The 15,814-nt window shown below is 44.0% G+C and overlaps 1 protein-coding gene across 3 annotated transcripts in view; it reads right to left on the bottom strand.

Moving 5' to 3' along the window:
* MRAS (muscle RAS oncogene homolog) overlaps positions 1 to 15,814 on the bottom strand; it is a 45,389-nt gene that overhangs the window by 25,190 nt on the left and 4,385 nt on the right. Inside the window, exon 1 of one of the 3 annotated variants that reach the window (XM_083491468.1) lies at positions 3,845 to 3,868. The exons of the other annotated variants lie outside the window; for them this stretch is intronic. The gene's annotated coding sequence lies outside the window, so the exon portion shown is untranslated. Of the gene's footprint in view, positions 1 to 3,844; positions 3,869 to 15,814 lie in introns of those variants that run through there. 3 annotated transcript variants of the gene reach the window in all.

Here is a 15,814-nt window from a genome sequence, read left to right as displayed (position 1 = left end):
TCAAAAGGCAGCCCTGCCTTATTTCAGGGCCCACCTGTTGAGTGTGGCCCTAGACCTCTGCCCCAAAGTCCTTCCCTGAGGGCCCCACTGTTCCCTGCGTGCAGGTCCAGAACTCAGGCCATTGCAGCACATTGCTTTTCTCATTAAACACTTTTTAAATCTCCTTACATCTCAATGAGACAGTGAAATTTGCACTTAGACCTCCCCCAGCAGAAATAAATGACACATAAAAGGGCTTAACTTTGGCTGCACTGTGCCCTATTCTTTCTTCCTTTATTATTATTATTATTATTTAAAAAATATTATTTTCCATTTTGCTCCTGGAGAAAATTATTATTGTTCCTTTTTTAAACAATAAAAGATACCGCCTTCAATGAAAGTACTTAATGCAAAGGAAGCGATTCTCATTTCAGCAGTAATCACCGACACAGTGGATTTGAATTAACTAGGCAGGAGAAAGAAATCAGATACTCGAGAAGTCCATATGCCTGCCTATGTAGACGTAACAGAAAGAAAGCTAATCCACACAAGGAGGAAATTGCTTGGAATTCCAAAATACCCCTGCCCTTCCTTTTAGCACAATCCCTGGAAATGGGCAAGTTCCCTCTTGGAAATCACAGCTTTCTAGTAAATGAATTAGTAATCCCTCCTGTTCACCACCCTTGGCTGTTCCAGATCAAATTTCCTCAAAACACCAGGAAATCAAGGGGAAACGTCTTAATTGCCTTTGATCACTGTTACAACTGTCACTATTTTGGATATTTCTTTTGGATGTTGCACAAAAAAGACTTTATATGTGTAGTATGTCTATTGAACTTTATGGGAGGAGGGTGTAAAGATGCAATATTTTAAAAAGAGCTCATGCATCAAGACCTGGTGTCACAACCAAAAGGACAGGCATCCAAAGCAGCAAACTGAGCAGTGGCCAAGAGCTTCTCCTATACAATTCAGGCATCTATTATTTCGCATATTTTTTAATGCCACACAAAGGCTTATCAATCAACTTATCATGTATTCACTGAATAACACAACTTCCCTTCCCCATGCAAACTTCTTCCCGGATGGGGAAATTAATGACATCACAGTCACCAGCCAATCAGTGCCATGCACAGACAACTTCTTATTCCACTTTGCTGAACTCATCCCCCCACCCCAGGCTGTACCTGCGAAGGGAAAATGTATTTTTGAATTTATTTTATTTTATTTATTATTGCTGAGTACAGGCCTTTCCCTGGTGTGCCAGCTTTACTGCATGCAGGAAGTTTTTGATGTGAAGCGGGGAAGGTGATTCAGAAATGTAAACTCCCTCCCCAACTCCTCCAAGCTACCCTTTCATTCCACAGGAATGGCTCCAGGATCCCAGGGATAGACTGGTAGCTGAACTCAGGCTCTCAAATGTGCATCTATTAACACTTTCATTAGCTCTTTGTGGTTTGGCAGGGGATCTGCATTATGGATTTTAACATAGTAGGTGAGCACATTTAGACACTACTTTGGGACAAGGCGTAATCATTTTTAACGCCGCAAAGCTCCTTATGCGCATACACCTAAAGCTCTGAAATTCTGTACTCTGCTTGGAAGGTTTCAAAGCCTAGCAACAGCTCCAGGCTTGATCACTTACATAAGCTGTAGCTGAGAAAGGTGCCTTCAGCTCTGAGAGCAGTAATTCTTATTTAAGCTCAAGACTCCCTGCTTTCACCTGTTCTCAGACTCTCAAGGGCATCTCACACTTGTTGCAAAGGAAGTTTCAATTCATTTTAGCTTTAGTCGACTACAAGCAAACAAAAACAGCAAATCACCAAGTTGTCAGAAAGGCCTATATGGACTTGTCCACCATTGCCACCTTCCTGTGAAATTGCAATCTAAGCAGCTGCTTTTCGTAAAACAAAAGCCACCTGTAAACACAGATAAGAGAACTACAGATTGCTTGTTGTTCTATCGTTAGGTGTTGGAGCACAGGGCTGCACTCACACAACATTATATTCAACATTCAGTGTACACTGCCATCTTGATTTTGTTGCTTCGTGCACACATACAATCTAGACCTACTGCATACTTTACGTCCCCCCAAAAGAGCATTTTCACAAATTAGTTTCATTCCAGAAAAAAAATATCAATGCAGGTTGATTCTACATTACAACCCATTGCGTCCGAAGGGGTGGATGTGCTTACAGCAATGGGGGGTGCACCCCCCCACCCATCTTGTGGGTGGGTGCAAATACCAAGGGAGAACTTCAACATCGTGCTGTTGATTGTTCTGTCTGGGCATGCATGTTAGCTCGCCAGATCCCCAACTCTGGCAGTTTTCCTGACCCCCACATAGTCAATTTCAGATGGGCATGGAGGAGGAAAGGTGAAATTGCACCATGGAGGGCTTCCATTGATGGGACTCATGAGCTGAATCCTGCCTCAAGATCACAATTACTTTCCTCCTTCTTCATTCACCTGGGGGATGTGCAGGGACAAAAAAGGCATGGATAACCTAATTACCATACTTTCCCCGCGTGTAAGACGCCCCCATGTATAAGACGCCCCCTATTTTTGGGGACTCCAAATTAAGAAAACACCCCTTAGCACTACCCATGTATAAGATGAGCCCCAATTTTAAACTTAACTTTTTTGGTAAAAAAATCTTATACACGGAAAAATACGGTATGTGGTGGCTTTTCACATAAGTGTCATGTAGCCACCACAGTGGTAGAAAGGATCTAGACTCAAAGCAGCATGTTGAGGATGAGAATGGAAGGTTCTGTATACAGGAAAAACTTATTTGCATCACAAGTTCATGCACACTGCCAGTGGATATACTTTGTAACAGTAAGTTGTTATTGTTATGAATGCAAGGTCCCTCTGCCAATTGGCAAGAGGGGTTGGTTCACAAAAGAAAAGTGGCTTCAGGCCGCTTACGTGCCCTCAGAGTCGCATTAAATATTAAGAACCATCATTTAAAGGGAAAGCAGAGACTGCTGTACTAAAGGCAGGCCTCTGCAACTTGTGACCCACAAGAGCTCAATAAACCTTTGCTTTCTGTTTTGCTGTCGATCTGGGGCTGCAAAAATGTGTGTGTGTGTGTGTGTGTGTGTGTGTGTGTGTGTTCCTGAGCAGACAAGCGTCAACAGCTTCTGGGGCTAAAAGAGGACTGGGCCACCATTTGACAGAAAGACGAGGGGCAGCAGCAAGGCGTTGATTCTTTGCGTGTCACACAGACTGCCCTACATCTCTCCAAAGCTGGATGGGGAAGGATGACAGCCAGGTCACCACCTTGACAGCCAGGCTGACAGCCAGAGCACCTGCCTTGTATGCAGAAAAGCCCAGGTTCAGTCCCCTAAATCTGGGCTGGGAATGTTCCCTGTCTGAAATGCTGGGGAGTTGTTGCCAGTCAGTGTGGACGGTACTGAGTTAGATGGACCAGTGGCCTGATTTGGTCTAAAGCAGCATACCCAACTCCTAAGCAAACCTACTATCCTCAGGTGTGCTACTTGCTGATCGTACCAGCGTGGAAAACAAACTCAACTCCTAGTCCAGTCAGCTTCTAAACTTGGAATGGGTGTGTTCATCCACTTCAGGCAGTCAAATGTTTTGGGCCAACCAAAACAATACTCTTCACATCAAAAGGTCCTAATCTTTGGTTCCTTTAGGACCAGCATGTGGAACTGTTTCAACAATTGTGCACACATGAAGGTGTATAAAGGACATCCACTTCTCCTCCCACTCTAAAACTGCATATATTCAATTTTTTTGTGCTTCAACAGACTTCTAAACTTCAAGAACACAGCTAAGATCTGCCTCCAGAGGTTTATTTTCACCTGACCTTAATGGATGTCGACAGTGTAATGTATTTTACCTTGACCACCAACCCAAGAAGGCCCACTCTTGACATTTTCTTGACAAGCTCCTGGACAGAAAATCCTCTCTGCTGAAAAGAAAAGCACAAAAGGAAACAGAGACGCGTGCCACTGCTTTTAAAACAGAGTTCCTTTAAAACAAACACATGAAATTATACAAAACCTCCTTGGGGGATGATTAAGAAAGGAATTGCTCTTGGCCTACCACAACATGTTTTCATTTAGCCACTAGTCACATTCAGCAGTTTTTGTACCTCCAAGTATTCACTGTCAAACCAAGTGAACAACATTATCTACACATTTATTTTAACCAATGGAAATAAAAACACAATTTTATATTTGTGGAAGGACTCCAGTCCCTGGAGGCTGATTGTGAAAATTATATAGTAAACAAGGGAAGGAAAAGAAAAGAAAAGAAAAGGATCCAAAGTTACTAGGGGTGGAGGAGAAATTCAAAAAGTTGAACTTTCCAACACAATAAGCAAACTGAAATGGACATCCCTCCTCCAAAGTTTGAAATGCACTTCTCCAGTCAAGTAATGCGTACAAAACTGCGTATAGAAGGGTAGAGCATGCATAAACACAAATATATTGGTGGAAAGAATATACGGAAATGCATTGTATTAGTGGAAATTGTTTTGTAAAATTGCATATATTAGGCAAAACTGCATACAAAAATGTCAGGAATGAATTCTCAACAAAATGCTGATGAATTTTCATAAGGACTTTTGAAAAATCACAAACTGATTTGGAAACGTGGAGAACTGAACTTAAGGTTGGAAAAACCGGGAGAAATGGAAATTGACATCTTTGCCCATCCCTAACTTAAACCCAAGGTACAGTAAAAGGCATTCCATAACACAACATGGACCTTTAGTGACTAAGGAGGAGACTGCATTTCCCTGTAATAAAAGATGCACCATTTACGTATATATTTTGAAGACAAAAGTGTGAAAAGGGGAATTGCTTGTGCAAGTACTTTTCAACCCTTCTTGTAACATGACAGTTACAAGAGGTGTAATGAGAGGGTAGTGTAGCGATTACAGCAAAGAGACTTGGGACACCAGGTTCAAGTCCCCACTCTGTCACAAGGTGACACTGGGCCAGATGCTATCCCAGTTTATCCTACCTCACAGGTTGTTGTATGGATTAAATGGATGGGTGCTGAAGGAAGAACCATGGATGATGATGGTGGTGGTGGTGGTGGTAGTATATATATCACCCTAAGCTCCTTGGAGGAATGTTGGGCTCTGAGTGTAGTAACCCAATTAAAAACAGCTCAGTTTTATTTAATTCAATCTTATTAGTTCATTTAATTCCTTTCATCTTTATTGGATTGGAAGTTAAGCTGTTATTTTGCTGGCATGTAAAAGACACATTTGGCACACAGGAACTAGGAAGCGGTATGCACTGTGTATACATCTTACAAATATGGACTCATCAATATGAGGGAAATGACCCACAAAACAAAGAGAACCCAAGTGAACACAACCACACTGTGAGTGGCAAGTATTTGGCAAAGCCATAAGAGTTGGTAGAACAATTTGGAAAAACAGAGGCAAATGTGTGATTTTTCTCAAAGCCATGCACTATAGAAGATTTAGTTTGCTTTTGATCTGGAGGAAAGCCCAAAAAATTCAATGTTGATTGGTGCAGCTATCACACAGGTTCTATCGTTCAACTCCATCTCAACCATTTAAAGGCATTAAGTTTTGTGATGTAGTAATATCTCCTGGCACTGTGGTTAAAACCTCAGTGCCTAGGACTTGCCGATCGTATGGTTGGCGGTTCGTATCCCCGCGGTGGGGTGAGCTCCCATCGTTCGGTCCCAGCTCCTGCCCACCTAGCAGTTCGAAAGCACCCCTAAGTGCAAGTAGATAAATAGGTACCGCTTTATAGCGGGAAGGTAAACGGCGTTTCCGTGTGCTGCGCTGGTGCTGGCTCACCAGAGCAGCTTCGTCACACTGGCCACGTGACCCAGAAGTGTCTTCGGACAGCGCTGGCTCCCGGCCTCTTAAGCGAGATGAGCACGCAACCCCAGAGTCGGTCATGACTGGCCCGTACGGGCAGGGGTACCTTTACCTTTAATATCTCCTGGGGACCTTAACCCACATAAGAAGTGAACATCTGAACATTCTAAAGTAACATCCTAGCGAATTCCTAAAGAAAACGGGGGTTTAAATATTCCTCAGAAATTTGGGATAATAGCTTGTTGATAGTCACGGCAAAAGATTATAGCAAACAAAGCTTTACCTTGAGTAGTGTGCAATTTATATCCCTGCTGAAATTGAGATGGAGTGGGGAGGTCTGACCGAAACAACCAGCACATGCAGTTTTTAAAAATATGGAATGGGATAGGGTTGCTCCGCCACATGTTTGTAAAACATCCCCATTTTGCTTTCATTATCCAATCTCTTAAAAAATAGGTCAATAATGGTCTGGCAGGCGCATTAGCTAGGGAACAAAAGCAGACAGAAACTGCTCTGTTATTTAATAATTCAAATCCCAAATGCTTAATTAAAAACAGTTTTGCTAGATGGGGAAAAAAGTGAGTAAGAAACCACATCTTCCTTCATGGGCTCCGCTGACTGGCATCAAAGAGTTGCCTCCCTCTTTTCACAACACAACACAGAGCATGATTTGGGGAGAGGGAATGTGGGGGGCCTCTCAGGGAAAATAAGAGTGTAATAAAATACTCCTCACTTGGTATTCTTGTGGCACCTTTCTGCAACCTTAGTTTATACTTCAGACAACACGGTGCCAAGTTAAATTCACAGCCAGAATAGCATAAGCTGTAAAGACCCTTCAGTAGAATAATTCTAGGATGATGATTAATGTAAATTGCTTCTCCCCCAGCCCACATCCTATTTTTCCTGTGGAGAATATAAATTTGAACAGGATTACTGCTGCTTTGTTGCCTATTTGCACCATTCTTTCAGGTAGCTTGGAAAACAGCCAATGTCTGGGGTCTGCCATGCTGCCTTCTACGCAATATGCTGCTCATTAATAAGTTTGGCTTATTGACAGTAGACAACAGCACCCAAAATTATATACTATATAGACATTCATGGAACAGTCTCTCAAGAGTGAACAGAGTGCACATTTCACAGAAGAGTTGTGTGGCCAATAGCCCATAAGTGGTTTCTTGGGGGATCAGATGGAAAGGTCTATGCAGCCCAGATGTCTCTGGGAAGACCACAGATGGGAAATGAGGGCAATAGCACTCTCCTCCTTTCCAGCAGCTGCTTTTGACTGGTTATGAGTTGTGTTCTACTGCATTGTTTTCTTATTCTGTAGCCTACTCTGGGAAGTTCTGGTGAAGGGTATGAGTTGGAGGGTTGGTTGAAAAAAAGAGAAGGTGCTGGTACTCCTAGCTTGATAAAAGTGCCATGAATGCTAGAACTAAACAGCTACCACAGGCAGCAAACACACACACACACACACAAGGCAATGAACATCAACAAAAAGAAAGCACTGAGTTTGGAAGAATGAGTTTGGGAAGACAATTGGCTGGACACTGTGAGAACAGGATGCTGGCTTGATCCAGCAGGGCTCTTCTAATATTCTAGGTTAGATTACTGAAATGTGTTATATGTAGGGCTGCCTCTGAAGATGGTTCAGAAACTTCAACAAGGGCAGAATTCGGCAGCCAGGTTGCTCACCAGGTCAAGACAGTTTGAGCATATTACATCAATCCTGGCCCAACTGCAGTGGCTGCCAGTTAGTTTCCGGGCCCAATTCAAAGTGCTGGTTTTGACCTATAAATCCTTAAATGGCTCAGGGCCGCAATACCTCAAGGACCACCTCTCCCCATATGAACCTACTCAGGCCCTGAGGTCATCCTCGGAGGCCCTTCTTTGTGTGCCTCCTCCACATGAAGTACAGAGGGTGTCAGTGGCTCTCCATTTGTGGAACGCTCTCCTCAGGGAGGTTCAGTTATAGATTATAGATCTTTAGGAGCAAGGAAAAAATGTTCCTCTTCAACCAGACCTTTGGATGATTGGCATCCAATGCCCTTTTAAATATGCTGTGAGGGAAGGGAATTATTAGTTTGCTGTTGCTTTTATTTTTCCTATGTCTTTTGTGGGTTTTATATTGCAGTTTTATGTTGTGAACCGCCCCGAGATCCGCGGATGAAGGGCAGTACACAAATTTAATGAAGAATATTAATAATGCATTTTCATTACTGGGAGGAGACGATGCACACCAAGTCAAAGTTCCTCCCTGCTGTCATGTAAGGCTTGGAGGATGCTCAACTCGGGAAGACAGACAAGAACATTATTGTATCTCCTAAACAAGAACAGCAAGAAGAAACTTCCGAGTCCATCTAGTGACTAACTTAGCAGCACTTTCAGCACCCCTCCCCATTCTAGCACCCATGGGTGCACTTGGACCTCTTGAAAGAAGCACGAAAAGGTTTTGGAACTGGCCTTCCACCAGGTACCATTTCTGAGCTGAATCTGGCAGTGACATTATAACACAGCCTTTCAGAATAGCTATAGTATACGTAGATTAGAGCTAAGTATTGCAAGAAATGAAAGGGGATGGTTGTTTTAATTGGAATGGGGGTGGGGGAAAGAGAAGAGGCATTTTAAAGTCAGATCTATTTTCCACAGAGAATAAAAATCTCCACTTTTTTTCTATTTCTTTTTTTAAAACAGCCTGGAACATGAACATATTTGAAATGCAGACTCCCACATAAGTATGCCATCTGTGAAGAATTTGCAGCAAATCCCACCCCCATCCTGCCACAGTTTGATGGGGAGGGCAGGGAGAAATTGTATTACAATGTTGTATTGAGTTACACCGCAACTATTAGGGTTGTTGTTTTTTTTTTTAAAAAAACCAGACCTCTCAGGGTTTCAAGCCTGGATATCAGGGAATGTTGAACAGTTCAGCTGCAGCTGAACTCTCTGGGCATCCCAAGGCAGGAAAAGGAAAGGAGGTTGCAGATTCATGCTGCATGTTGCCGCATATGGCGCACCTTCCTCAAATCTGGGAGCCACATCCTTACGGACACGGGAGCATGTCCAGAGGAAGACCAGGGCAGGGTTCTGGAAACAGCTGAATGAGGAATGGTTGAAAGAGTTGGGTGTGCTTAGCCAGGAGATGTGACAACAGTCTTCAAATATCTGATCTGCTGTAACGGAGAAGATGGAACAGACTTAGGATGTTGTAGAGAACAGGACTGCACTGGCTACCAATTAGTTGCTGGGCCCAATGCAAGTACTGGTTTTGACCTACAAAGTCTTAAACGGCTCAGGACCACAATACCTCAAGGACTGCCTCTTTCCATTTGAACCTGCTCGGACCCTGAGATCATTTTCTGAGGCCCTCCTTGATGTGCCTCCTCCTTGAGAGGTCCGGAGGGTGGCAACACAAGAACGGGCCTTCTCTGCAGTGGCTCCCCGTCTGTGGAATGCTCTCCCCAGGGAAGTTCACCTGGTGCCTTCATTGTACACCTTTAGGTGCCAGGCAAAAACATTCCTTTTTAACCAGGCCTTGGGTTGATCTGATTGGCATCCTATTCCTTTTTAAAATGGGGGGGGGGTTATTGGGTTGTTGTTTTTATTTTGATTATATATTGTGGGTTTTATGTTGATCTTTTCTGTGAACTGTCCTGAGACCTCCGGGTATAAGCAGAATATAAATTCAATCAATCAATCATACTAGGAATGGAATGTATGGAAGTGAGAGCTGGACCATAAAGAAGGCTGATCACCGAAGAATAGATGCTTTTGAATTATGGTGCTGGAGGAAACCCTTGAGAGTTCCATGGACTGCAAGAAGATCAAACCTCTCCATTCTTAAGGAAATCAGCCCTGAGTGCTCACTGGAAGGACAGATCGTGAAGCTGAGGCTCCAATACTTTGGCCACCTCATGAGAAGAGAAGACTCCCTGGAAAAGACCCTGATGCTGGGAAAGATGGAGGGCACAAGGAGAAGGGGACGACAGAGGACGAGATGGTTGGACAGTGTTCTCGAAGCTAACAGCATGAGTTTGACCAAACTGCGGGAGGCAGTGGAAGACAGAAGTGCCTGGTGTGCTCTGGTCCATGGGGTCATGAAGAGTCGGACATGACTAAACGACTAAACAACAACAACAACAACAATAATACTAGGAAAACAGACTTCATCTAAACATCAGGAGAAAATTTCTAACGGTAAAAACTGTTAGAGAGTGGGACAGACTGCTCAGTGAGTGGCAGGCTCCACATTACTGGAGTACTAAAGCAAAGGCAGGCAACCATCTGCTAGGGAAGCTCTGATTCCATCCTGCAATGCAGATCCTGCCTTGTGTGAGGGGTGGATTTGGACTAGATGACCACCGAGGTCCCTTCCAACTCAATGATTCTAAGGAGCTGAATAGGGGAAAACAGAGCTTGCTGGAACAGGCCAGTGGTCCATCAAGTCCCGAATCCTATTCTCACAGTGGCTGATGAGATGTCTGTGAGAAGCCTGCAATCTGCACAACAGCACTCTGCCCACCTGAGACTCCCAGCAACTGGTATTCAGAGACATAACACCTCTGACAGTGCAGGTAAAACATAGCTATCATGGCCAGTAGCTGCTGGTAATATCAGAGGTAGCATCTCTGCCAGTCATATTTAGGAACGCAATGTGTCCAGCTTAGAAGGCCTCAACTGTCATGCTGCCTTCCACAAAACAGGCAGCATAGATAGGTCACAAATAGGTAAGACTCCAAGTAGGGTTGCCATATGTCTGCGAATTCCTGGACATGTCCTCTTTTGGGGGTCCTACATGCCAATTTGGAATAAATTTTACATTTTAAAGCAAATGCCCTGGACTTTGGGTTTCCATTTTGTTTGTTTGTGTGTGCACATGGGTGGTTTGGGTTCAGGCTCTGGCAACCTGGGCTCTGGCAGTGATTGCCCAAAAAAAGCTCAACAACCTTTTGTGTCCGCATTTTTACTTCTTGAAATATGGTCCTGGATATGTTGGTCTTTCTGCAAGAGTCCATAGCAGATACTCCGGAAGGAAGACACAGAACATGTTTTGCGTGATTGATCTTTCCCCGCTCCTCTCCCATTGCCTGCCAGATTTCCACAGCAAGTCTAAACTGCCGCAACAAATGCTGTCCCAAAACCCACCCCGCTTTTGCCCGCTCTCTTATCTCCTGCTTTTGCACAAGTTCTGTTTCAAATTGGGACTCAGTCCCTTGTGTTCTTTACTTTCTCAGCATTTCACAGGAGTCCGGCCTCTTTGATCTTTAAAGCAATAGTTCTGAGTGATGTTTCCTTAACCTTTCAAGTTCCTTCTCAAGCTTGTGGATAATATGATCTCCTTGTAGCCTTGAAAGTGAATTACTTATCAGATTTGCCTTACACACACACACACACACACACACACACACACACGTGTGTTATTATAGCACAGATTAGAAAAACACTTTCGCATACCCTTCTACTCTTATTATTTCCACAGCTCATACCAATCTTCAGAAATCAAGTACAAATACATTGGATTCCAAAACTCTGCACAAGGAAAACTCAGCTGTTCTTTTTTTTCTTTTCCTTTTTTCACATTTAGATTTCCACAGAGTTGCGTCACACCGAAATGTCACAAATGACTGTTTTAAGTAACTGAAAGGGCATTCACGCTAAGGCAGCTTGCCATTTTTACACAGCTTTGGAAGAGCAGGAATCATCTACCCTTCTCAAGCGCCTTCAGTCTGCAAACCTGTGTAAGCCCCACTGAACACCATTGTGGAGCAGATCCTGCACTTTGCTGGCATGACATATTACTATCAGTGTTGCTGCAGGGATCTCAGATAACAGGGATGGGAAATACTTGTGTCTGAAATGTTGGAAAGCTGGATTTGTTATACCGGACTGTGGGAAGTATGTGTCTGGCTGGTATGTGGAGACTTCTGCCTTGGGATGGAGAGTTGGCCAGATGACATCTTGGATTCCTTCTAGCTTTGCAATATACCTATGGTCCATCCAACCTATGACCAACTCAGAGGAAGACTCTAGAGTCTAAGAAGCTGCTTTCTATATGTTGCCATATAAGTGAAAGACAAACAGGATGGTGCTGGACCAGGTTGGGATTTGGGTCTGATCCAGCAGGGAACTCCTCAAGTACAGACAGAATTTGAATTTTGAAAAATGAATCAATTATAAATAAGGAGAAGGGCTTTATTGTATTTGGTGCTATGGTATGGTATTGTAAGATGCAGTAAGGTAATGGTAAAGGGACCCCTGACCATTAGGTCCAGTTGTGGCCGACTCTGGTGTTGCAGCACTCATCTCGCTTTATCGGCCAAGGGAGCCGGCGTACAGCTTCCGGGTCATGTGGCCAGCATGACTAAGCCGCTTCTGGCGAACCAGAGCAGTGCATGGAAACGCCGCTTACCTTCCCGCTGGAGCGGTACCTATTTATCTACTTGCACTTTGACGTGCTTTTGAACTGCTAGGTTGGCAGGAGCAGGGACCAAGCAACAGGAGCTCACCCCGTCGTGGGGATTCAAACCACCGACCTTCTGATTGGCAAGCCCTAGGCTCTGTGGTTTAACCCACAGTGTCACCCGTGTCTCTTAAGATGCAGTAGTCTAGAATTAAAATCTGAGTAAGGATATACACAGAAGGAATGATAAGAACACAAGAGTCTGCTGGATCAGGCCAGTGGCCCATCATCGTGCCCCTTCCTGTTTTCACAGATGCCCCAAATGGAAAACAGCAAGCAGCATGATTTCCAGCAACTGGTGTTCAGAAGGATTTCACCTCTAGCCATAGAAGCAGAGCACAGTCTCCAGAATGGCTAGCAGCCATTGACAGACTTATCCTCCACGATTCTGTCTCGTCTTTATATATATATATATATATATAAAACCATCCAAACTGGAGGTCATCACTGCCTCCTGTGGAAGTGAGTTCCATATTTTAACTACAACACCGGAGAACTCAGAATAATGAGTTGATCATATTATTAATGGATGCTCCCTTTGATATATGGTGTGTGATGGATGCTTTTAACTGAATTCTTCTTCTTGCATTACATATATAGATGGAAAATAATTATGCACATACACACATACTTGCCTGCCTCAAATCTATTTGCAAGAACTCAGGTAGGGGGTGATCACATGGCTGAGCACCTCATTCCCCCCCTCCCCCCCATTCAGCCATCAACACACCCAATAATGACTTATTTGTTCCACACGGAATAGCACGAAGTTTCCGAGGCACACACAGAGCAGTTCTTGCTCCATGCAGTCCTAGCCTCCTGTTGCTGCATCTTCTGCTAGGAAGCACACGCGAGGCGCTGTGCCAGTTACAAGCGTGATTCATCATCTCCATGCTCTCCACTTACATCACGATGCACCGCTGCCAATTAAAAGCACAAGCCTGCGTATGGCCGGGGCTGGCGTCCAGCTGCTTGGGCAGACGGAACCCATCAGGTTTGATTTTTGTTCATGTCTCTCTGGTGTCTCTTTGGCAGCCCCACCCTCACACTGTTAACATTTCTCGGGCCGATAAAGGCAGAAAAGGCAAAAAGCAAAACCCCTTTGCTGTTTCAGATTGCGGATCAGTTGTTCATCCACCCCCTTTCACTTTCTTGGGATGTTCCACCCAGTTTAAGAATCTCTCTCTCTCTCTCTCTTGTAAGGAAAAAAGGGGAAAGGCGTTTTATTTTATGCAATGTTCACTTCCTCTGTAAAACTGTGAGTAAGTGAAATCAGCCCGCAAGCCTGCTAGTAAACAGAAATTGGGTTTCACATCCTTCCTGGACAAATAAAGTCGTGAGTGTGTGTGTGGTCACCAAAGCTATTCTTGATATGATAAGAATGACAAGATCTCACTCTGCAACAGATTACACAGAAGTTCAGAGTCAATTATTACTTAAGGTCAAACTACATGTAGCTTGCCTTTGCATTGTTTATAGCCTGCACACAGAGTAGACTGGGATGCATGGCACTGGGTTAGGGGGCTTTAACCCTTTGCCCACCCTCCCTGTCCTGTAATCCCAAATACAGCCCTCCCTTATGCCTGCTACTAGCAATGAGAGGAAAACTGTGCAGAGTTATCCCTCTTTGGGGAAAGGGACATAGGCTAGCAGGCAGAGGAGGACTTGGAGTGTAAGCAGAATTGAGGGGCGAAACTTGTCTTGATGGGTTAGGGCCTACCTTGATCAGGCAGGGGTGATCAAATCACATAGTCAAGCACCCCAGTCCATAGCTATAGAGCTTTGTTCCACCTAAGCATGCATAGGGTTGCTTTGTGAACCTAGTAATACAAGACTCCCATCTTCTTTCTATAGGCTGCATGATAACCTCTGACCTTGCTGTTAAGAGTATGAGTCAGTGGGTCGGAACCCAGATCCGAGGGAGTGAACTTCCTTCTGTTCCTCTCCATTTTTACGGTTATAACAAATGCAGCTCCACCAGCAAAAGTCACACCATGCCAAAGCTGAAGACACAACCCTCTTTGTCTAGACATAGCAAAACCGACAACTCTTGTGTGCTTTAGCAGAATTGAAAAATAAAATACCCAAAGCTAGGAGACAGGCAAATTAGTAATATCTAAAGAATATGAGGGTAAGATTCACCTAACCAGCCCCATCAGCAGAAGCCCTGTGCAATGACCTCTACTTGCATCATGGGGCTTTCCTCTCCCCTGCAATTGGCCCTGGGGGCAGCGGTAGGGAGAAGCCCAGAAGAACACAGGGGGGGGGGGAGCATTGTTCTGTCTGGCAAGCTGGAATGCTTCTGCAGGCATGAACGATTGGAACAGCGTGAAGTTGAATTCTACCTTCAGTATTTAGAACACCCACAAAGTATATATTTCATAAGCTCCTATCTGTATTTTCCAAAATTTAAGAATAGTTGGCAGGCCACCCCTTCAGCAGGCAGAGTGTTCTGGGGGCCAATTCTGATGAGATGCTCTTTCTCCATAGGTCAGCAGGCAGGACAAAAGAGACATGAATCTGGCAGGAAGATGGAGAGATCATTCCTATACTAACATACCTGCAGTAGCTGCTGAATCATTTTCAAGGGCAGCCCCACGTACAGTGCATTGCAGTAATCTAACCAAGAGATTATCAGAGTGTGGATTATCAGAGTGGTGGCCATAGCTGGCTAACCACTGGGCACCCAGGGTCAAAGCAGGATCTAAAGTGCTCCTGAACTACATATGTGTGTGTGTGTGTGTGTGTGTGTGTGTATGTGTATGTGTGTGTAACCATGTTCAGAGCCGGGCTACCTAATTCCCAGACCAGAGAAGCACCTAGCATAGCATCTCCATCTTGTTGAGATTCAGCTTATAGGTCCTCATCCACTCCATTACAATGGTCTGGCACCTCCCTAGTCTCAACTCCGGGCTGATGGATATGACCCCCTATAATAGGGGGCAGCAACTTTTTGTGCGTGTACCCACGGTAACTATTCATTAGTTGCCTGACTCATTAGTCCCAAGCAGATGCTGCAGTTGTAGAGCACACCTTATTCCATACTGAGAGTTCTGGCAGCCAGAAGTATTTCACTGCCGTGGGCAAATTGGGACTTCTTTGCCAGTTAACTTTTCCCTTGCTAATTTCTCTTAATTGCATCCATCCTGAAACCCAGCCCCACACAAATGGATTTTTGCAGCCATTTAAAATGTCCATCGATTTCCAGCAAATGTTATGGGAAGATTCAGTTTCAGGGTCAGGACCTTTCATGTTGTATTGAATATATTTAGGGTATAAATGCTTCTTTTTGATGCTGACAGAGTCCCCCTAACACTACACGTGCATTTTTTAAATTATTATTATCAAGGGACTGATTCCTAATAGGGAAATACGTTTCATTAATGCATTTTTAAAAATTAAAATACTTCTATACCACTTTCACAGCAATTCAGAGTTGTTCATAGTGAATGTCTTTTAAAAAACCCCAATTAAAACTGAAAACACAACAACATAAGTACATTACTACAGAATTTCTTAAAGAACTATAGAAAACAGTTTTT

This window comes from Podarcis liolepis, assembly GCF_965112155.1.
Source record: "Podarcis liolepis genome assembly, chromosome: 1".
Taxonomy (NCBI): domain Eukaryota; kingdom Metazoa; phylum Chordata; class Lepidosauria; order Squamata; family Lacertidae; genus Podarcis; species Podarcis liolepis.
Note: the sequence above shows the minus strand (reverse complement) of the source record. Positions and strands in the feature narration are given on the sequence as shown.